Here is an 18,764-nt window from a genome sequence, read left to right as displayed (position 1 = left end):
GACTCAACCTGCAAATTAAACTTTAAGGAATCCTACACAAGGACTTCCAAGTTCCTTTGCACCTCAGATTTCTGTATTTTCTCTCCATTTAGAAAATAGTCAACCCTTTCATTTCTTCTACCAAAGTGCATGACCATACACTTCCTAACACTATCTACCATTTCTTTGCCCATTCTCCTAATCTGTCCAAGTCCTTCTGTAGCCTCTCTACTTCCTCAAAGCTACCTGCCCCTCCACCTATATTCATATCTGTAAACTTTGCAACAAAACCATCAATTCCATCATGCAAATTATTGACATAAAATGTAAAAAGAATCAGTCCCAACACAGACTCCTGTGGAACACCACTAGTCATGAGCAGCCAACCAGAAAAGGCTCCTTTTATTCTCACTCTGTCTCCTGCCAATCAGCCACTGCTTTATCCATGCTAGAATCTTTCCTGTAATACCATGGGCTCATAGCTAACAGCCTCATGTGGCACCTTGAAAAAGGCCTTCTGAAAATCCCAGTGCACAACATCAACTGATTCTCCTTTGTCTATCCCGCTTGCTATTTCTTCAAAGAATTCCAACAGATTTGTCAGGCAAGATTTTCCCTTGAGGAAACCATGCTGACTACAGCTTATTTTATCATGTGCCTCCAAGTAACCTGAGACCTCATCCTTACTAATAAACTCCAACATCTTCCCAAGCACCGAGGTCAGGCTAATTGGCCTATGGTTTCCTTTCTTCTGCCTCTGTCCCTTCCTGACATTTGCAATTTTCCAGTCCTCTGGAACTATTCAAGAATCTCGTGATCCTTGAAAGATCATTACTCCACAATCTCTTCAGCCAGCTCTTTTGGAGCCCTGTTGCGTACACCATCTGGTCCAGAGGACTTATCTACCTTCAGACTTTTCAGTTTTCCAAGAACCTTCTCTCTAGTAATGGTAACTTCATACACTTCATGGCCCGTCACCTGGAACTTTCACGATAATGCTAGTGTCTTCCACCACGAAGATGGATGCAAAATATTTATTCAGTTCTCTGCCTTTTCTTGTCCCCATTACCACCTCTCCAGTGTTGTTTTCCAGCAGTCTGATATCTACTCACCTCACTTTTACGCTTTATGTAGTCTGAAGAAACTTTTGGTATTTTCTTTAATATTATTAGCTATCTTACTTTTGTATTCTATCTTTACCTTCTTAATAACTTTTTAGTTGCCTTCTGTTGATTTTTAAAACTTCCCACTAGTTTTTGCTCTATTATTTTCCCTCTCTTTGGCTTTCATGCTAGATTTGACTTCTCATGTTAACCTCAACGTCATCTTGTATTTAGAATACTTCTTCCTCTTTGGGATGTATATATCCTATGACTTCCAAATTGCTTCCAGAAGTTCCAGCCATTGCTGCTCTGCCATCATCCCTGCCAGTGTCGTTTTCCAATCACTTCTGGCCAGCTCCTCTCTCATGACTGTGTAATTCCCTATGCTCCACTGTAATACTGATACATCTGATTTTAGCTTCTCCTCAAACTTCAGGGTGGAATTTGATCATATTATGATTACATTCCCTGAGGGTTCTTTTTACCTTAAGCTCCCTAATTAATTCTGGTTCATTGCACAACACCCAATCCAGATAAGCTGATCCCTTAGTGGGCTCAGCCACAAACTGCTCTAAAAAGCCATCTTGTAGGCATTCTAGAAATTCTCCCTCCTGGAATGTAGCACCAACCTGGTTTTCCAAATCTATCTGCATATTGAATACACCCATGACTATTGTAACATTGCCCTTTTGGCATGCATTTTCTATCTCCTGCTTCAATTTGGAGACCACAACATTACTACTGTTTGGGGTCTGTGTACAACTCCAATCAGGGTCTTTTTACCCTTGCAGTTCCTTAGCTCTATCCACAATGATCCAACACCTTCCATCCCTATGTCACCTCTTTTTAATGATTTGATTTCATTTTTTACCAACAGAGCAATGTTGCCCCTCTGCCTTCTTGCCTGTCCTTTTGATACAAGGTGTATCCTTGGACATTAAGCTTTCAGCTATAATTGTAGGTCAGCCATGATTCAGTGCTACCTACAACATCATACCCGCCAATCTGCAACTGTGCTACAAATTCATCTAACTTATTCCATATACTGCGCGCATTCAAATACAACACCTTCAATCCTTTTCGATTTTGTTTGCCTTTTATGTTGCAATTCATCCTGTTGACTGTAATTTCACACTATCAACAGCCTCTCTTCACAACATACTGCCTCTGTTTGTAACCGAGCTACCTCATCTTCAGCACCATCATCTGTTTCTCCTATAAAACTTCTTGCGTTGAAATATACGCAGCTCAGGACATGAGTCGCACCATGCTCAACCTTTTTGATTCCTAACTTTGTCTGAGGTCTTACCAACATTTACCTCCACAACCTCTCCACTAACTGGTCTGACACTTTGGTTCCCAACCCCCCTCAACTCTAGATTAAGAACCCCATCATGCAGCAGTAACAAACCTGCCACATGTTGAACTGTATAACCTTGCTAGTTCTGGCCTCACTAGCACGTGGCAGAGGTTGCAATCCTGAGATCACAACTTTGGAGGTCCTGCCCTTTAACTTGAGGACTCAATCTGAGATATCCCAGACCTTAGCACCCAGGAGGCAACATACCATCCGGGAATCTTGATTTTGCCCACAGAACATTCTTGACCTTCTTGTCCACTCCCCTAACGGCCCTATCATTACAGCGTGCCTCTTCTCACCCCGTCCCTTCTGAGTCACAGAGCCAGACTCAGAACGGAGACCCAATATCAGTGACTTTCCTCTATTAGGTCATTCCTCCACCCCCCACCTGACTGTATCCAAAGTGAAATATGAGGGATTCCCACAGGGGTACTCTGCACTGGCTTATTAACCTGCTTTCCCTTCCTATCTGTCACCCAGTCTCCTGTATCCTGCACCTTGGGTGCAACTATCTCTCAATATGTCCCATCACCCTTTCAGCCTCCCAGATGATCTGGAGTTCATCCAGTACCTGCTCCAACTCCTTAATGCGGCTTGTTAGAAGCTACAGCCAGATGCACTTCTCACAGTTGTGGTAGCGAGGGACACTGAAGGTCTCCGACTTCCCACATCCTGCAAGAGAATCATTCTGCTATCCTGCCCAGTACCTCTACAGTCCTAGCACAAAGCAGTGCAGGCCCTTCAGCCCACAATATGGTACTGGCCCTTCAACCTACTGCAGGGTTAATGTAACCCTCCATTTTTCTTTCATCCATGTGCTTATCTGAGAGTTTCTTAAATGTTCCTAATGTATCTGCCCCTTCCAGCACCCCAGCAGCACATTCCACACAACCACCACTCTGAAAAAACCTACCACTGACATCCCCCTATACATTCCTCCAAATCACCTTAAGATTACACCTTGTCGTTTTAGCAATTTTTGCCCTGGGAAACAAACACTGGTGTTTACTCAATCAATGCCTCTTATCATCTTGTACACCTCTATCAAGTCACCTCTCATCCTCCTCCTGTCTAAAGAGGAAAGCATTCACTTGCTCAGCCTACCCTTATGAGACATGCTCTCTAATCCAGGTAAACCTCCTCTGCACCCTCTCTAAAGCTTCCACATTCTTCCTATAATGAAACAACCAGAACAGAACACAATACTCAGGTGTGGTCTAACCAGAGTTTCACACAGCTGCAACATTACTTTGCGTCTCTTGAACTTTCCCCCACTTGCCCCCGTTGCTTCCCACATCCCAAAGATGTGCGGACCTGTAGGTTAATTGGCTGCGGTAAATTGCCCCTTGCCGGTATGATTTGAGGCAAATGAAGCTAATCTATAGGACGTTACGGGATCTCTGTGCTGGATTGAGGGTTTTCCCTCACCCTCTGGCTTTACCACAGCCTGACCGGAGTGGATACCAGATGAAAGCTTGTTTTTGTCAATGAAGCTACTGGACCACACAGCACTGTAACAGGCCCCACCAGCACAAGGAGCCTGAGCTGACCGTTCATTATTGAGCTACAGCATGGAACAGACCCTTCCAGCCCTCCCAGCCGTGCCTCCAGCAACCCACCCATTTACCCCTAACCCAATCACAATGACCAATTGACCTACTAACTGGTAGGTCTTTGGACTGAAATCAGAGGAAACCCACATGCACATGGGAAGGAATATACAAATTCGCTTAGAGGTCGCCGGGATTCAACTCCAAACCTCAATGCTCCGAGATATAATGGCATTGCGCTAATTGCTACGCTACCATGGTGCCCCACAGCCACGTGATCAATTAAGCTATTAGCTGGGTGCCACGGTTAGGGTTAAATTGAAGATTGCTAGGCAGCACGGCTCAAAGGGACTGAAGGCCCTATTCTGCACTGTAACACTAAATAAATAAGCTGTGCATCTTTGGAATCTGGGAGGAAACCAGGGCACCAAGAGGAAACACAAGTGGTTATGGGGAAACTGTACAAACTCCTTACAGACAGTGGTGGGAATCAAACCCGGGTAGGTGACTGCTACTGCTGTAGAGAGATTAAACTAACTGCTACAACACTGTGCCACCCAATGAAGACAAACCAGAATTTCCAAAAGCCAAATAATGTTAAAGGTCATCTGTAAATACACATGATGTATATTTAATTTTGTCTGAGTTTAATGCCAGCCAGGCTGTAATCAGCAGCAAGCCTTGGATCATGTGTGATCCTATTGTAATAAAACAGATGATCTTTGAGAGAATTTGCAATAGTCGGCAGCAATGACTTCCTCCTCCAGCCAACGAGCTATTGTTCGTCAAATAATCAATGCGTTGTTCATTCACTGCTCCCTTTTTCATCTCTACTGCCTGATTCCAGGCACAATTTTCTGCTTAGTTACTTCCCTTTCTTTGGCACTGAAAGGCCTTCTAAGGGGCTGCTTCTCTCTAGGTTCAAAGTTCAAGGTACACTTATTATCAAAGTGTACAATCCGGAGATTTGGCTTCCCTCACAGGCAGCCACAAAACAGACACACCATGGGCAACAGCTAACTTTTAACTGCACAGACAGCCAGATTCCACATGTCAGTTGTCCATCGTATCCATCAAGCATAAGAAACACAAGGCCAGTGATGTTGTGGGGATGGAACTGGACTCTCTGACGGTGGTGTCTGAAAAGAGGATGCTGTCCAAGTTGCATGCCGTCTTGGTCAATGTCTCCCATCCACTACATAATGTACTGGTTGGGCACAGGAGTACATTCAGCCAGAGACTCATTCCACCGAGATGCAACACAATGCGTCATAGGAAGTCATTCCTGCCTGTGGCCATCAAACTTTACAACTCCTCCCTTGGAGGGTCAGACACCCTGAGCCAATAGGCTGGTCCTGGACTTATTTCCTGGCATAATTTGCATATTACTATTTAATTATTTATGGTGCAGCTGTAATGAAAACCAATTTCCCTCGGGATCAATGAAGTATGACTATGACTATGACTAAACCTGAGCATTTTTTAAAGTGGAACAGGTGTTGCACTGGGGCAGTTCCACTCTCTAAATTTTGGAAGTCTGGGTCCAGTAGCACAAGCAGTTGTCAAAACTAGGCTCCTCCTTGGATGTACATGATTAATTCGGTACCTTATCACGTCCTTCACTCTCCATGGAGCATTGCAGAACTGCTTCCTTGGCCGTTTGGATCTCACTGTTGATCTCATCTGCCCAGTCTGCAGGAGCTGACTTTGCGTGCTAGGAAAGGCGTGTCCCTACCTCACTGGGATACGAGGTCCACCTGTACCCTCATCTGGTCTAGACCGTCCGTCAAAGCAGTGCACCAGGGTGTGGCCACCGTTGCATGCAAACAGCTACTCGGAGCCATAGGTGAGAGCTAGATGTTGGGTGGAGACCAAAGGTGAGTGTGCTGCCCCAGAATGGACACGACATAATGGACACCACTTCAGCAGGGGTGCTACCTCTCTGCTTGGTCACTCCATACACCTCAGCTTCCAGATACAGGGGCTGCAGCATCCCAAGGTTCAACAGCGGGCAGCCACTCGCCTCGGTACACGTCCACTCTCTATCACAAGTGAAGCTAAAAAATCTCAAATATTAGCTTTATTTGTCACAAACTAAAAAACATTTATAACAAATCAGCCAGAATTTTGCTGGGGCAGCCATCAAATGTCGCCACATTTCCGGCCTCAACATAGCATGCCCACAACTCACTGACCCCAATCATACATTTCATGTGTGGGAGGAAATCTACGTGGTCACAGGGAGAACATACAAAATCCTTACAGGCAGCGACAGGAATTGGAACCCCCGATCTTACAGCGGGCGCTGTAAAGCGACGCTCTAACTGCTTCACCTCTGTGCCGCCCCAATGCACCATGTTTGGCAGAGTGCAGGCTACAAGATAGAACATCGAACAGTATACCACAATGGTGGCTCACTATGCTGATTTTATCTTGGTTTGAGCCTTTCGCTCCCAAGTAGCACACAGACCGTCGATGACCTCTTGTGTCCGTCGTCCTCCAAAAATCAATGGTATGGTTGGAGTTCATCAATGTTTCTGTACCAGGGATTGCTCTATACAGCTTCACCAGAGCCCTGTTGGCCAGCCTTACCCATTTCCACCTTTCAAAACGGGAACGTAGGGTTAGAATTTGAGACCCCACAACATTGTACACCTAGATCAATCTAACCCTTCCCTCCCACATAGCCTTCCATTTTTCTTCCATCCTTGTGCCTTTCTAAGGATCTCCTAAATGTCCCTAATGTATCTGCCTCTACCACCTCTCCTGCCAGGGTTCCACACACCCAGCACTCCCTGTGTAAAAAAAACTTCTGACATCCCCTTATATTTTGCTCCAATCACCTTAAAATTACACACCCTTGTATTAGCCATTCCAATCCTGAGAAAAAGTCTGACTGTTCATTTGATCTATACCTCTTATTATTTTGTACACCTTTATCGTCACCTCTCATTGTCCTTCTGATCAAAGGGAAAAGCCCTAGCTCATTCAACCTGTTGTAATAAGACAAGCTCTCAAATCCAAGCAACATCCTGTTAAATCTCCTCTGCACCCTCTCTAAAGCCTCCACATCCTTCCTATAATGAGATGACCAGAACTGAACACAAGTGTACTCTAACCAGAGTTTCACAGAGCTGCAACATTACCTCATGACTCTTGAACTCAATCCCCTGACTAATGGAGGACCAAACTCCTTCCTACTTGCCAGGCAATGTTGAAGGATCTATGGATGTGATCCTGAGGATGCTTTGGTCTTCCACACTGCTAAGAATCCTGTATTTTTGTACTTGTACTCTGCTTTCAATTTTGACCTTCCAAAGTGAATCTCTTCACACATAATCCTTATTATGCAGTCTAATAATAAGCCCTTAATTAGAATAGCACACCTGGCAGGCAATGACTATTGACAACATTGGCCAGGGTTGATCTAGAATGTTGCGTCCCAGCTGTCTACTTGACATGCCGGCCAGGGCAATACAACGTGGAGAGCAACATGTTGCCAATGTAGCAGGCACCCTCCTTTCCACACAGCTGATGAATCCAAAGGAATGGCAGGGACCGATACAGTTTGGCACCAGTGCCATCGCAGGAGTTACCTGCCAGTGTTGAACTCAATGTAGAACTGCCTTAGGGACTCCCGCTCTGGAATTTTCTTTAAGGTTTACTCCCAAAGACTTCCCCACAAGGCAGCAGAGGTTTGTGTCAATGTTTTCCTTCTCCTAGATGAGCTGCCAGCTACAGCTGACAAGCCCCATCTGCCTGAAGTGACTGGTTTAAAGGTGCCAGTAACCTACTTTAGCCCCTCCTTCTGTCAGTAGAAATGGCTCTGCCAGGTTTAGTAGCTAAACCACACAAAAAGGCCAGGAGCTGGACTTGGTTGTCAGAGGCTATTTGGGTGCACGTTATCGGGAATGTTTAATAGATGGTGGGAGCTTATCCCCACCCCCAGTTTTGACTACCTTAAGGAAACAATATATTGTACAACAACTGTGAATCTAACCACATTAAGATTCACAATTGAAAGCATTCTGTGTGGATGCATCACAGCCTGGTACAGCCTGTGACCACAGCAACTGCAGAGCATTGTGGACACAGCTCATTACTGTACATCTCAGAAACCAGCTGCCCACCTATGGATTCTGTCCACATTTTTCCACCGTCTCAGTAAAGGAATGTCGACTCAGACCATGAGAGGCCTGCGTCGGGCATTTTCATGCCTTACAAGGCGCAGGTTAGAAGTCTGTGTGGGGCGCCACTCCTCGCACAAACACTAGAGCAATGTGTGGTTACGTGCCTTGCTCAAGGGCAAAACAAGCTGCCACAGCTGAGGCTTAAACTAGCGACCTTCAGATCACTAGACGAATGCCTTAACCACTTGGCCACATGCTCAACACAAAAGCAACTAGCATAATGAAAGACCCCACCATCTCCAGCCGTTGTCTCTTCTTCCCCCTCCTGTCAAGGAGAAGATAAAAATACCTCAAGGAATATACTACCAGGCTCAAAGACTGCTTCCATTTTGCTGTTCGAAGACTTTTGAATGCTTCCCTAGTAAGATTCAAGATTGTTTAATGTCATGTCCAGTACACAGATGTAGAGGAGAGTGAGATAATTGTTACTCTGAATCGAATACAGCACAAAATAAAATAATAAATGTAAATAGATAATAATCAGAATGGGGTTTAATATCTCCAGCATGTGTCTTGAAATTTGTTAACTTTGCAACAGCAGTACAGTGCAATAGTTGACAGCAGAGAGAAAAAAGAAAACTGGGAATTACAGTATATATTTACTGTAATTCACAGTTTTTTGTATATATGTTTAATAGTTATGTTAAATAGTGCAAAAAATAGAAATAAAAAAGCAGTGATTCAGAAATCTGATGACTGAGGGGAAGAAGCTGTTCCTGAATTGTTAAGTGTGCCTTCAGGCTTCTGTACCTCCTCCCTGATGGTAGCAATGAGAAGAGGGCATGTCCTGGGTGATGAAGGCCCTCAATGATGGACATTGCCTTCTTGAGGCATCGGCCTTGAAGATGTCCTGGATACTATGGAGGCTAGTGCCCATGATGGAGCTGAGTAATTTCACAACTCTCTGCAGCTTACTTCCATCCTGTGCAGTGGGCCCACCCACCCCCAGACAGCTTATATACATATACAAATGAGAAGAAACAATAAATATAAATGCATAAGATGGCTTACATAGATATATGGATGGGCAGGCACTTATATAAGATGAGGAGGAGAGATTTGAAAGAGAGCTGAGCAATAATTTCTTTTCACAGAGGGTAGTGAGTACCGAGAGTGAGCTTCCAGTAGAAGTGATTGAAGGGGTACTCCTGCAATATTTCAGAAGTATTCTGATCGGTACATGGAGGGCAGAGACTTGGAGGCTCTGGGTCAAATGCAGACAAATGGAACTAGAGAGGGGGCGCTGTGGTCAGCACGGATCAATTGGACCAGAGGGCCTGTTCTCATGCCGTAATACTCTGTGACTATGACATTTCACCTTCCAGTCTGCTTTGTTATGATTTCATACCTTGTTGTCTACCTGTGCTGCACTTCCTCTGTACCTGTTTGTCTTTATTTTGTGCTCAGTCTTTGTTTCATCTTGTTCCACCCAAATGTACTGTATAATGATTTGACTCATGAATGGTATGCATGGGAAGTTTAAAACCGCAGTGCAAACACTCAGTGGTTGCTTTATTAGGAACTCCTATACACCTGCTCATTAATGCAAATATCTAATCAGCCAATCATGTGCCAGCAACTCAATGCATAAAAACATGCTGACATAAGACCATAAGACATAGGAGCAGAATTAGGCCATCTGGCCCATTGAATCAGCTTGCCATTCAATCATGGATGATCCTTTCTTCTCCTCCTCAACTCCAGTTCCCAGCCTTCTCCCAGTAACCTTTGATGCCATGTCCAGTCAAAAACCTATCAATCTCTGCCTTAAATACACCCAACGACCTGGCCTCCACATCTTCATGTGGCAATAATTTCCAAATTCACCACCCTTTGGCTAAAGAAATTTCTCTGCATCTCTGGTTTGAAAGGGCGCCCCTCTATTCTGAATCTGTGCCCTCTTGTCTTGGACTCTCCCACCATAGGAAACATCCTTTCCACACCTACACTGTCTACGCTTTTCAATATTAGAAAGGTTTCAATGATATCCCCCCTCATCCTTCCGAATTCCAGTGAGTACAAACCAGAGCCATCAAACTTTCCTTGTATGGTAACCCTTTCATTCCTGGACTCATCCTTGTGAACCTCCTCTGAACCCTCTCCAATGCCAGCACATCTTTTCTAAGATGAAGGACTCAAACCTGTTCACAATACTTGTGAGACCTCACCAGTGCCTTATAAAGCCTCAGTATCACATCTTTGCTCTTGTATTCTAGACCTCTTGAATGCTAACATGGCATTTACCTTCCTCACCACCAGCTGTACCTGTAAGTTAACCTTCAGGGTGTTCTCACAAGGACACCAGACTCCCTTTGCATCTCAGATCCCTGGATTCTCTCCCCATTTAGAAAATAGTCCGCATGTTTATTTCTACTACCAAAGTGCATGACCATGCATTTTCCAACATTGTATTTCATTTGCCATCTTTTACCCATTCTCCAATTCTGTCTACGTGCTTCTGCAGCCTATATGTTTTCTCAACACTACCTGCCCCTCCACCAGTCTTTGTATCATCTGCAAACTTGGCAACAAAGCTATCTATTTCATCATCGAAATCATTGATACACAGCAGAAAAAGAAGCCGTCCCAACACTGACCCCTGCGCAACACCACCAGTCACTGGCGGCCAACCAGAAAAGGATCCTTTTATTCCCACTTGCTGCCTCCTACCCATCAGCTAATGCTCTAAATGTGTTAGTAACTTTCCTGTAATACCATGGGCTCTTAATTTGCCTCATGTGTGGCACTGTGTCAGGGGCCTTCTGAAAGTCCAAATCTACAACATCCACTGCATCCCCTTTATCTATCCTACTTGTAATCTCAACAGGTTCATCAGGCAGGATTTCCCCTGAAGGAACCATGCTGACTTTGTACTATCTTGTCCTGTGTCACCAAGTACTCCATCACTTCATCCTTAACAATTGTCTCTAACATCTTCCCAACCACTGAGGTCAGGCTAACTGGTCTATAATTTCCTTGCTGCTGTCTTTCTCCTATCTTAAAGAGTGGAGTGACATTTGCAATTTTCCAGTCCTCTGGCACCATGCCAGAGCCCAATGATTTTTGAAAGATCATTTCTAATGCCACCACAATCTCTAACGGTACCTCTTTCAGAACTCTAGCATGCAGTTTCTCTGGTCCAAGTGACTTTTGTACCTTTAAGTCTTTCAGATTTTTGAGCACCTTCTCTCTTGTAACGGTAACTGCACCCACTTCTCTTCCTGCTCACACTACAACATCAGGCACACTGCCAGTGTCTTCCACAGTGAAGACTGACACACAATACTCATTTAGTTCATCAGCCATCTCCTTGTCCCTCATTATTATTTCTCCTGCCTCATTTTCTAGTGGTCCTATATCCACTCTCATCTTTCTTTTATTTTTAACATACTTGAAAAAACTTACTACCCACTTTGATATTATTTCATTTTTTCCCCTTCTAATGATTTTTTTTAGCTGCTCTCTGTAGGTTTTTAAAATCTTCCCAGTCCTTGCCAGCATCTTCTTCCAATTTTCTTTGGCCAACTCCTCTCATACCACTGTAATACTGCTATATCAAACTTTACTTTCTCCCTGTCAAATTTCAAGTTGAACTCATCATCTACTGGTTGCTAAGTGTTCTTTTACCTTAAGCTCCCTAATCACCTCCAGTTCATTACATAACACCCAATCCAATACAACTGATCCCCTCGTAGACTCAAAGACAAACTTCTCTAAAAAAAAAACTATCTCTTAGGCATTCAACAAACTCACCCTCTTGAGATTCATTACCAACCCGATTTTCCCAATGGACCTGCGTGTTAAAATCTCCCATGACATGGTCAAGATGTTCATTTGTTATTCAAACCAAACAGCATAATGGGGAAGAAATGAGAACTAATTGACTTTGACCCTGGAATTATTATTGATGCCAGATGGGGTGGTTTGAGCATCTTAGAAACTGCTCATCTTCTGGGATTTTCACATACAACAGTCTCTAGAGTTTATAGAGAATGGTGAAAAAAAACAAAAACATCCAGTGATTGGTAGTTCTGTGGGTGAAAATGCCTTGTTAATGAGAGAGGTCAGAGGAGAATGATCAGACTGGATCAAGCTGACAGAAAGGTGACAGTAACAGTGGTGTGAAGGCACAACATGTTGAACCCTTGGAGCAGATGGACTACTGCAGCAGAAGACCATGAACATACACTCAGACCACTGAGATACTGTTCTATAAGTGTCCCACTTCATCGCAGGGCAATGCCCACACCCAAATGTTCCGACTAAAGGACCATGTCAGGTGCCAATAACCCTACCCAGAATGCACAGTGGCAGGCAGGTGATAAAGGAGCCACTGGACATGCTACAGGGATACATGCTGTTCCACGTTGTACCTAATAAAGTGGCCACTAAGTGTATGTTTGAGGTCTTCTGCTGCTGTAGCCCATCCACTTCCACGTTTGATATGTTGTGCATTCAGAGATGCTCTGCACACCGCAGTTATAACACATTTGAGTTACTGTCACCTTCCTGTCAGCTAGAACCAGTCTGGCCATTCTCCTCTGACTTCTTTCATTAACAAAGCGTTTTCACCCACAGAACTACCACTCACAGGATGCTTTTGTTCTGTCACATCATTCTCTGTAAACTTGAGACTGTTGTGTGTAAACACCCCAGTTTTTGAGATACTCCAACCACCCCATCTGGCACCAAAAATTATGCTATAGTTAAAGTCACCTGGATCACATTTATTCCCCATTCTGATGTTTGGTTTGAAGACCAACTGAACCTCTTGACCATGTCAGCATGCTTCTATACATTGAGTTGCTGCCACGATTGGCTGATTAGATATTTGCATTAATGAGCAGGTATACAGGTGTTCCTAATGAACTGATCACGGAGTGTAACACAAAAATAAACCAATTCCAGAAGTGTCCCACATATTCGCAGTACAAAGCCAGCAAAAACAGCCAAACAGCCTTCTTCAGTTTTCTAATAAGTAAATATTCTTCATTTTTTCTAAATTTGTTTTGTATTTATTATTAGTGATGATTATAGTGGAACTCTAGTTGTACATTCTTTTGCATGGAGATGTCTGTTCTATGTTAATTGGTATTTGTAATCATCTTGAAGATTTCTCTGGCCAGCCTAGAGCTTTGCCAGGAAACTGTCACAAGGGGCGCTGGGAACAGACCCAAGTGTAAGACACAGACACTGAAGTACAAGGAACTGGACTTGACTAGAGTAAAGACATGGCAGGATACAGGCAAGGAGCAGGGATAAGAATGCAGACTTGGGCTAGGGAGAGCAGGACCAGGACTAGAAACTATAGACTAGGAGACAAGGCTTGGACTCCAAACCCAAGACTGGACAAGGACCCAGAACCTGGGTCTTGCCTCAGGCTCAGACCCCAGAACCAGGCAAGGACATGACATGGCTTGAGTCTTGAGCTTGGCTTGGGATCCTCAAGGCTTGGGGTCTTGAGCTTGGCTTGGGATCCTCAAGGCTTGGGGTCTTGGGTCTTGAAATGTGGAGGCTGATAACTCAGACTGGAGCTGAGACAGACTGGGAACTAAACATCAACATAGAGCCAGAACTTATCCTTCAACAAGCCAGGACTCATCTTTAACACAACAAAGATGAGACAGGACAGAACATACAGAGCTGGGACTTATCCTAAGACAAGCCAGGACTCAACTTCATCTCCAAACCAAGGTGGGACAGGTCTCTCCATCAGGTAACAGCAGAACAGCTGGACTTACCCAACAGAGGCAAGGACAAGACAGGTCCCCCTGCAGGGCAACAGCAAAACAGCCTGGCTTACCCCACAGAGGCAAGGACAAGACAAGACAGATCCCCCTGGAGAACAAGAAGAGACATTCACCAAAGAACAACAGACAGTTCCATCTCTGCTCCAGGGAAGCTCCAAGTCCCAGTTCAGCCAGCAACCTCAGCTGGTTAAGGAAACAGCCAGATCCCTACCTAGCTCAGAGTAGCTGGCAGCCACTCAGCTGGCCCAGGAAACAGCCAAATCAATACCACAAAGACCACTCCAATGAATGGCAACAAGGCTTCATGAAGCAGTGGTCCTCCAACCAGGCCTAGAGATCACAAATGGTTTCACTAGCCTTCCATCAGCAGGTTACTCCAAGGGAGACTGACAAAACAAACCAGCAGCCCACACTCAACCCCAAGGCTACTTATATTGCAAGCCCAAAGATGGGAATCAGGTGCCTTTGATTTAGTCAAACAAGGGACAGCTGGAAGACCCAGAGTTCTTAGTCCATGGACCGGACCGTGAACCGGAGTGCAGACTTCACGGACCGGACCATGACAGAGCTTTGTTCTCTCCAAGCTTTTCTAATATGTATTTCTTTTTTATAGTTTATCGTTAAATACCATCAAATCTGATATGCAAATTTCATTCGCATCTAACCAACGTCACCACCATCTTTTAGGATTTAGTGTTAAACACAGAAAATAGAACATTGAACGTAAAACAGTACAGGCCCTTTGGCCTATGACATTGTGCTGAACGTTTCGATTCTAAGATCAATCCTTCCCATATAGCCCTCCATTTTTCTTTCACCCCTAATGTTTCTGCTTCTGGCACCACCCCTGGCACGGCATTCCACGAACCCACCACTCTATGTGTAAAAAATAAGCTACCTTTGATATCCAGTGTTTCAGGACCTAATGAAAGGTCTCGGCCTGAAACGTCAACTCTTTATTCCTCTCCATATATGTGCCTGACCCCCTGAGTTGGTCCAGCACGTTGTGTTCCAGCATCTGCAGACTCTCTTGTGTCTACCTCTGATCATAAGACATGGGAGCAGAATTAGGCCATTCAGCCCATTGAGTCTGCTCCATCATGGCTAATTTATTATCCTTCTCAAACCATACTCCTTCCTTCTCCCTGATAGACCATCAGACATAGGAGCAAAATTAGGCCATTTGGTCCATGCTGTCTTCTCCTCCGTTCCCTTACCCACACCTATCCTTTCCTCCAGTCACTGTAAAATTATGCCCCCTCATGTCAGCTACAAAGGGGACTTGAAAGGTAGGGAGGGGGGTGAATGAATGGGTGAGGGCAGGATTAGTGTAGAGATGGTTGCTAGATTTTCAGCGAGGCCCGGTGAGTGTAGCCCTGTTCCTGTTCTACTCTCCGGCCATCTCGAACTACTCCAGGTGACTGGAGAGTGGCAAATGTTAATCCTTTGCTCAGAGATAACCTTGGGAATTATAGGCCAGTGATTTTTATGTTATTTATGGGTAAACTCTGCCTGTGCGTGGTTTAATCTCAAGAGCTGGGGACTTTTTAAAGATCACACGTCCAACTCCTATCAATGTAAAGTCAGGCAGGTTTAACAAGTAATACACACAAGATGTTGGGGGAACTCAGAAGGTCAGGCAGCATCTATGGAAATGAATGAAGGAAACAGGTTTTAACGAGAAGTGCTTTGTTCCAGAGTGATCCTGGCTTTTGTGCACTGACAGGTACACACGAGGAACTTTCTCAGTAAGTTTTGTTCATTCTAACCTGCACTTTGTACCTACACAATTAGGTCCCAGAACAAGTTGGGATAATTTCACTTGCCCCATCACTGAACTGTTCCCACAACAATGGACTCTCTATGGAGGGCTCTTCACCTCATACTCTTGATCTTAATTATTTATTTGTTTGTTTGTTTGTTTATTTATTTATTTGCACAGTTTGCTGTCTTTTGCACATTATTTGTTTTTCTACCCTGTTGGGTGCAGTCTTTCATTGACTATAGTTCTTGGAATTATGCCTGCAAGAAAATGAAAGTCAGGGTTGTATATGGTGGTGTACATGTACTTTGATAGTAAATTTACTGTGAAATTTGAACTCCTATGCAGATTCCAGATCAGGCAATGCTTCCGTTGCTAGCAGACTAGCTCACAATCTAGAAGAATATATGCCCCACTCAGCATTCTAACCACTTACTATTGTTTACATTTTCTTTTGCAAATACCAAATAATTATCCTTTTTACTTCCGTGTCAGCATTGAATTAATTGGAAATGCAATCAAAGTTTGTTTATTATTGTCACAGGTATGCTCCCATGAGGAGTTTTAGACCCCTTATCTAAGAAGTGATGTGCTAACATTGAAGACAGTCATGAGAATGATCCCGGGAATGAAAGGGTTAATGTATGAGGAGCGTTTGATGGCTCTGGGCCTGGACTCACTGGAGATTAGAAGAATGAGGGGGATCAGGTTGAAACTTACCAAATATTGAAAGACCGAGATAGAGTGGATGTGGAGAGGATGTATCCTGTAGTGGGAGACTCTCGGTTCTGAGGGCACAACCTCAGAATGGAGGGACAAGCATTTAGAATGGAGGAATTTAATTAGCCAGCGATTGTTAGGTCCTTAATTAGTAAGGGGGTTAAAAGTTATGGGGACAAAGTGAATGAATGGGATTGAAAGAAAAATTTAATGGAATTGAATGATCTTTATTGTCATTATACGTAGATAGAATGAAACTCTGTTTGGCTTCCTCTCAGGCAATTAAATAAAGCGGTAGATAAAAACAAGACAGTAATAGAAAAACAATATTAAATACTGTATTAAAAAACAGTAGCAGAAAATAAGTTGCAGCAGCACCAGAGTATCACAGTAATGCACAAAGTGCCGTTAGTGCAAGTATTTGAGTGCTTGTGTGTGTGTGTGTGCTCACAGTTTCTGTGGAAGTGGTGTGATGGAGTCCGCAGCTCTGGGATAGAAGCTGTTCCTCAGTCTATTTGTTATTCAGCCATGTTTGAATAGCCGAGCAGTTCGATGGGCCGAATGGCCTAATTCTGCTCCTATGTTTGATGGTACCTTTGACCTGATGCCATGTGAGGGCCAGGAGTCAATGTTGAGGACTTCCCAGACCCCTCAGGTGACAGGGTGCCTCCTCATAACCTTCCTGCGGAGTGTCTGCAGAAATCTCTATTGGGGATTTGATGTGAATCAGAGTATTTGCTGCCCTCTAGTGAGCACATTGGTCAATGCGTTGATCTCAGCAATGTCAATAACTGAATAACAGGACAGAAAAATTACACGTTGCCCTAGTGGTGCAATACATGGTTACTATTGCTCCAACTGTGTGTGTGCGTGGGAGAATGGGGAAAACAGAGAGAGAGAAAGAGACAGAGATAAAGGAGAGCTGATGGCGAGAGTCAGGAGACAGAGAGAGGGGGAGGGCAGGAGAAAAAGGGGAAGAGGTTTAGAGATGGGGTGAGAGGAATAGAACAAGAGAGACAGTGAGAGAAAGAGAGGAGAGAGAAGCAGATAGAGAGAGGTAGGGTAGAAATTCTGTGTGTGTGGGGGGGAGAGAAAGACAGAGAGAGGGAACAAGAGATGGGGAGACAGTAGAGCATCAGGGAGACAAAAGGAGGAAGAAATAGGAGAGGCAGAGATATGAGGAGAAAGCTAGAAAGCGTCAAGGATCAGGCTGGATGGGCTGAATGGCTTAATTCTTTTTTTCCATAAGACGTAGGAGCAGAATTGGGCTTTTTGGCCTATGGAGTCTATTCCGCCATTTCATCATGGCTGATCCATTTCCCTCTCAGCCACAATTTCCTCCTTTCTTCCCGTATCCCTAAGCACCTTGACTAATCAAGAACCTATCAACCTCTGCTTTAAATATACTTAACGACTTGGCCTCCACAGCTGCCAGCGGCAATGAACTCCACTAATTCACCACCCTTTGGTAAAATAAATTCCTCCTAATCTCAGTTCTGAATGGATGTCCCTCTGTTCTGAGGCTGTGCCCTCTGGTCTTAAACTCCCCCAGCAGAGAAAACATCCTCTCCACATCCATTCTATCAAGGCCGTTCAACATTTGATAGGCTTCAATGAGATTCCCCCTCATTCTTCTGAATTCCAGTGAGTAAACGCTCCTCATATGACAAGCCTTTCAATCCTGGAATCATTTTCATGAACTTCCTTTGAACCTTCTCCAATGTCAACATATGCTTTGTTAGATAAGGGCCCAAACCTGCTCAAAATACTTCAAGTGAGGCCTCAGCAGTGCCTTATAAAGTCTCAACATTACATCCTTGCTTTTATATTCTAGTCCTCTCGAAATGAATGCTCACATTACATTTGGTTTCCTGACCACTGACTCAATGTACAAATTTCTTTAGGGAATCCTGCACAAGGTCTCCCAAGTCCATTTGCACCTCAGATTTTTGAATTTTCTCTCCATGTAGAAAATTGTATTTGATTTTATTTCTTCTACCAAAGAGCATGATCAGACACTTCCTGACACTGTATTCCATCTTCCACTCCTTTGCCCATTCTCCAATCTGTCCAAGTCCTCTGTGGCCTCTCTGCTTCTTCAACACTACCTCCCCCTCCACCTGTTTTTGTGTTGTCTATAAATTTGGCCACAAAGCCATCAATTCTGCATTCAAGTCATTGATGTATAATGCAAGAAGAAGTGGTCCCAACATGGACCCCTGTGGAACACCACTATTTACTGGCAGCCAATCAGAAAAAAGCTCCCTTTATTCCCACTCCCTGCCTCCTGCCAACCAGCCAATGCTCTATCCATGCAAGAGTCTTTCCTGTAATGCCACGGGCTTGGAGG

General features: G+C 44.2%; 1 protein-coding gene across 1 annotated transcript in view; it reads left to right on the top strand.

Annotated features, from left to right (window-relative positions):
- cxadr (CXADR Ig-like cell adhesion molecule) overlaps positions 1-18,764 on the top strand; it is a 138,534-nt gene that overhangs the window by 111,523 nt on the left and 8,247 nt on the right. The window lies entirely within an intron of this gene.

This window comes from Mobula hypostoma, chromosome 6 (assembly GCF_963921235.1).
Source record: "Mobula hypostoma chromosome 6, sMobHyp1.1, whole genome shotgun sequence".
Classification (NCBI taxonomy): Eukaryota; Metazoa; Chordata; class Chondrichthyes; order Myliobatiformes; family Myliobatidae; genus Mobula; species Mobula hypostoma.
Note: the sequence above shows the minus strand (reverse complement) of the source record. Positions and strands in the feature narration are given on the sequence as shown.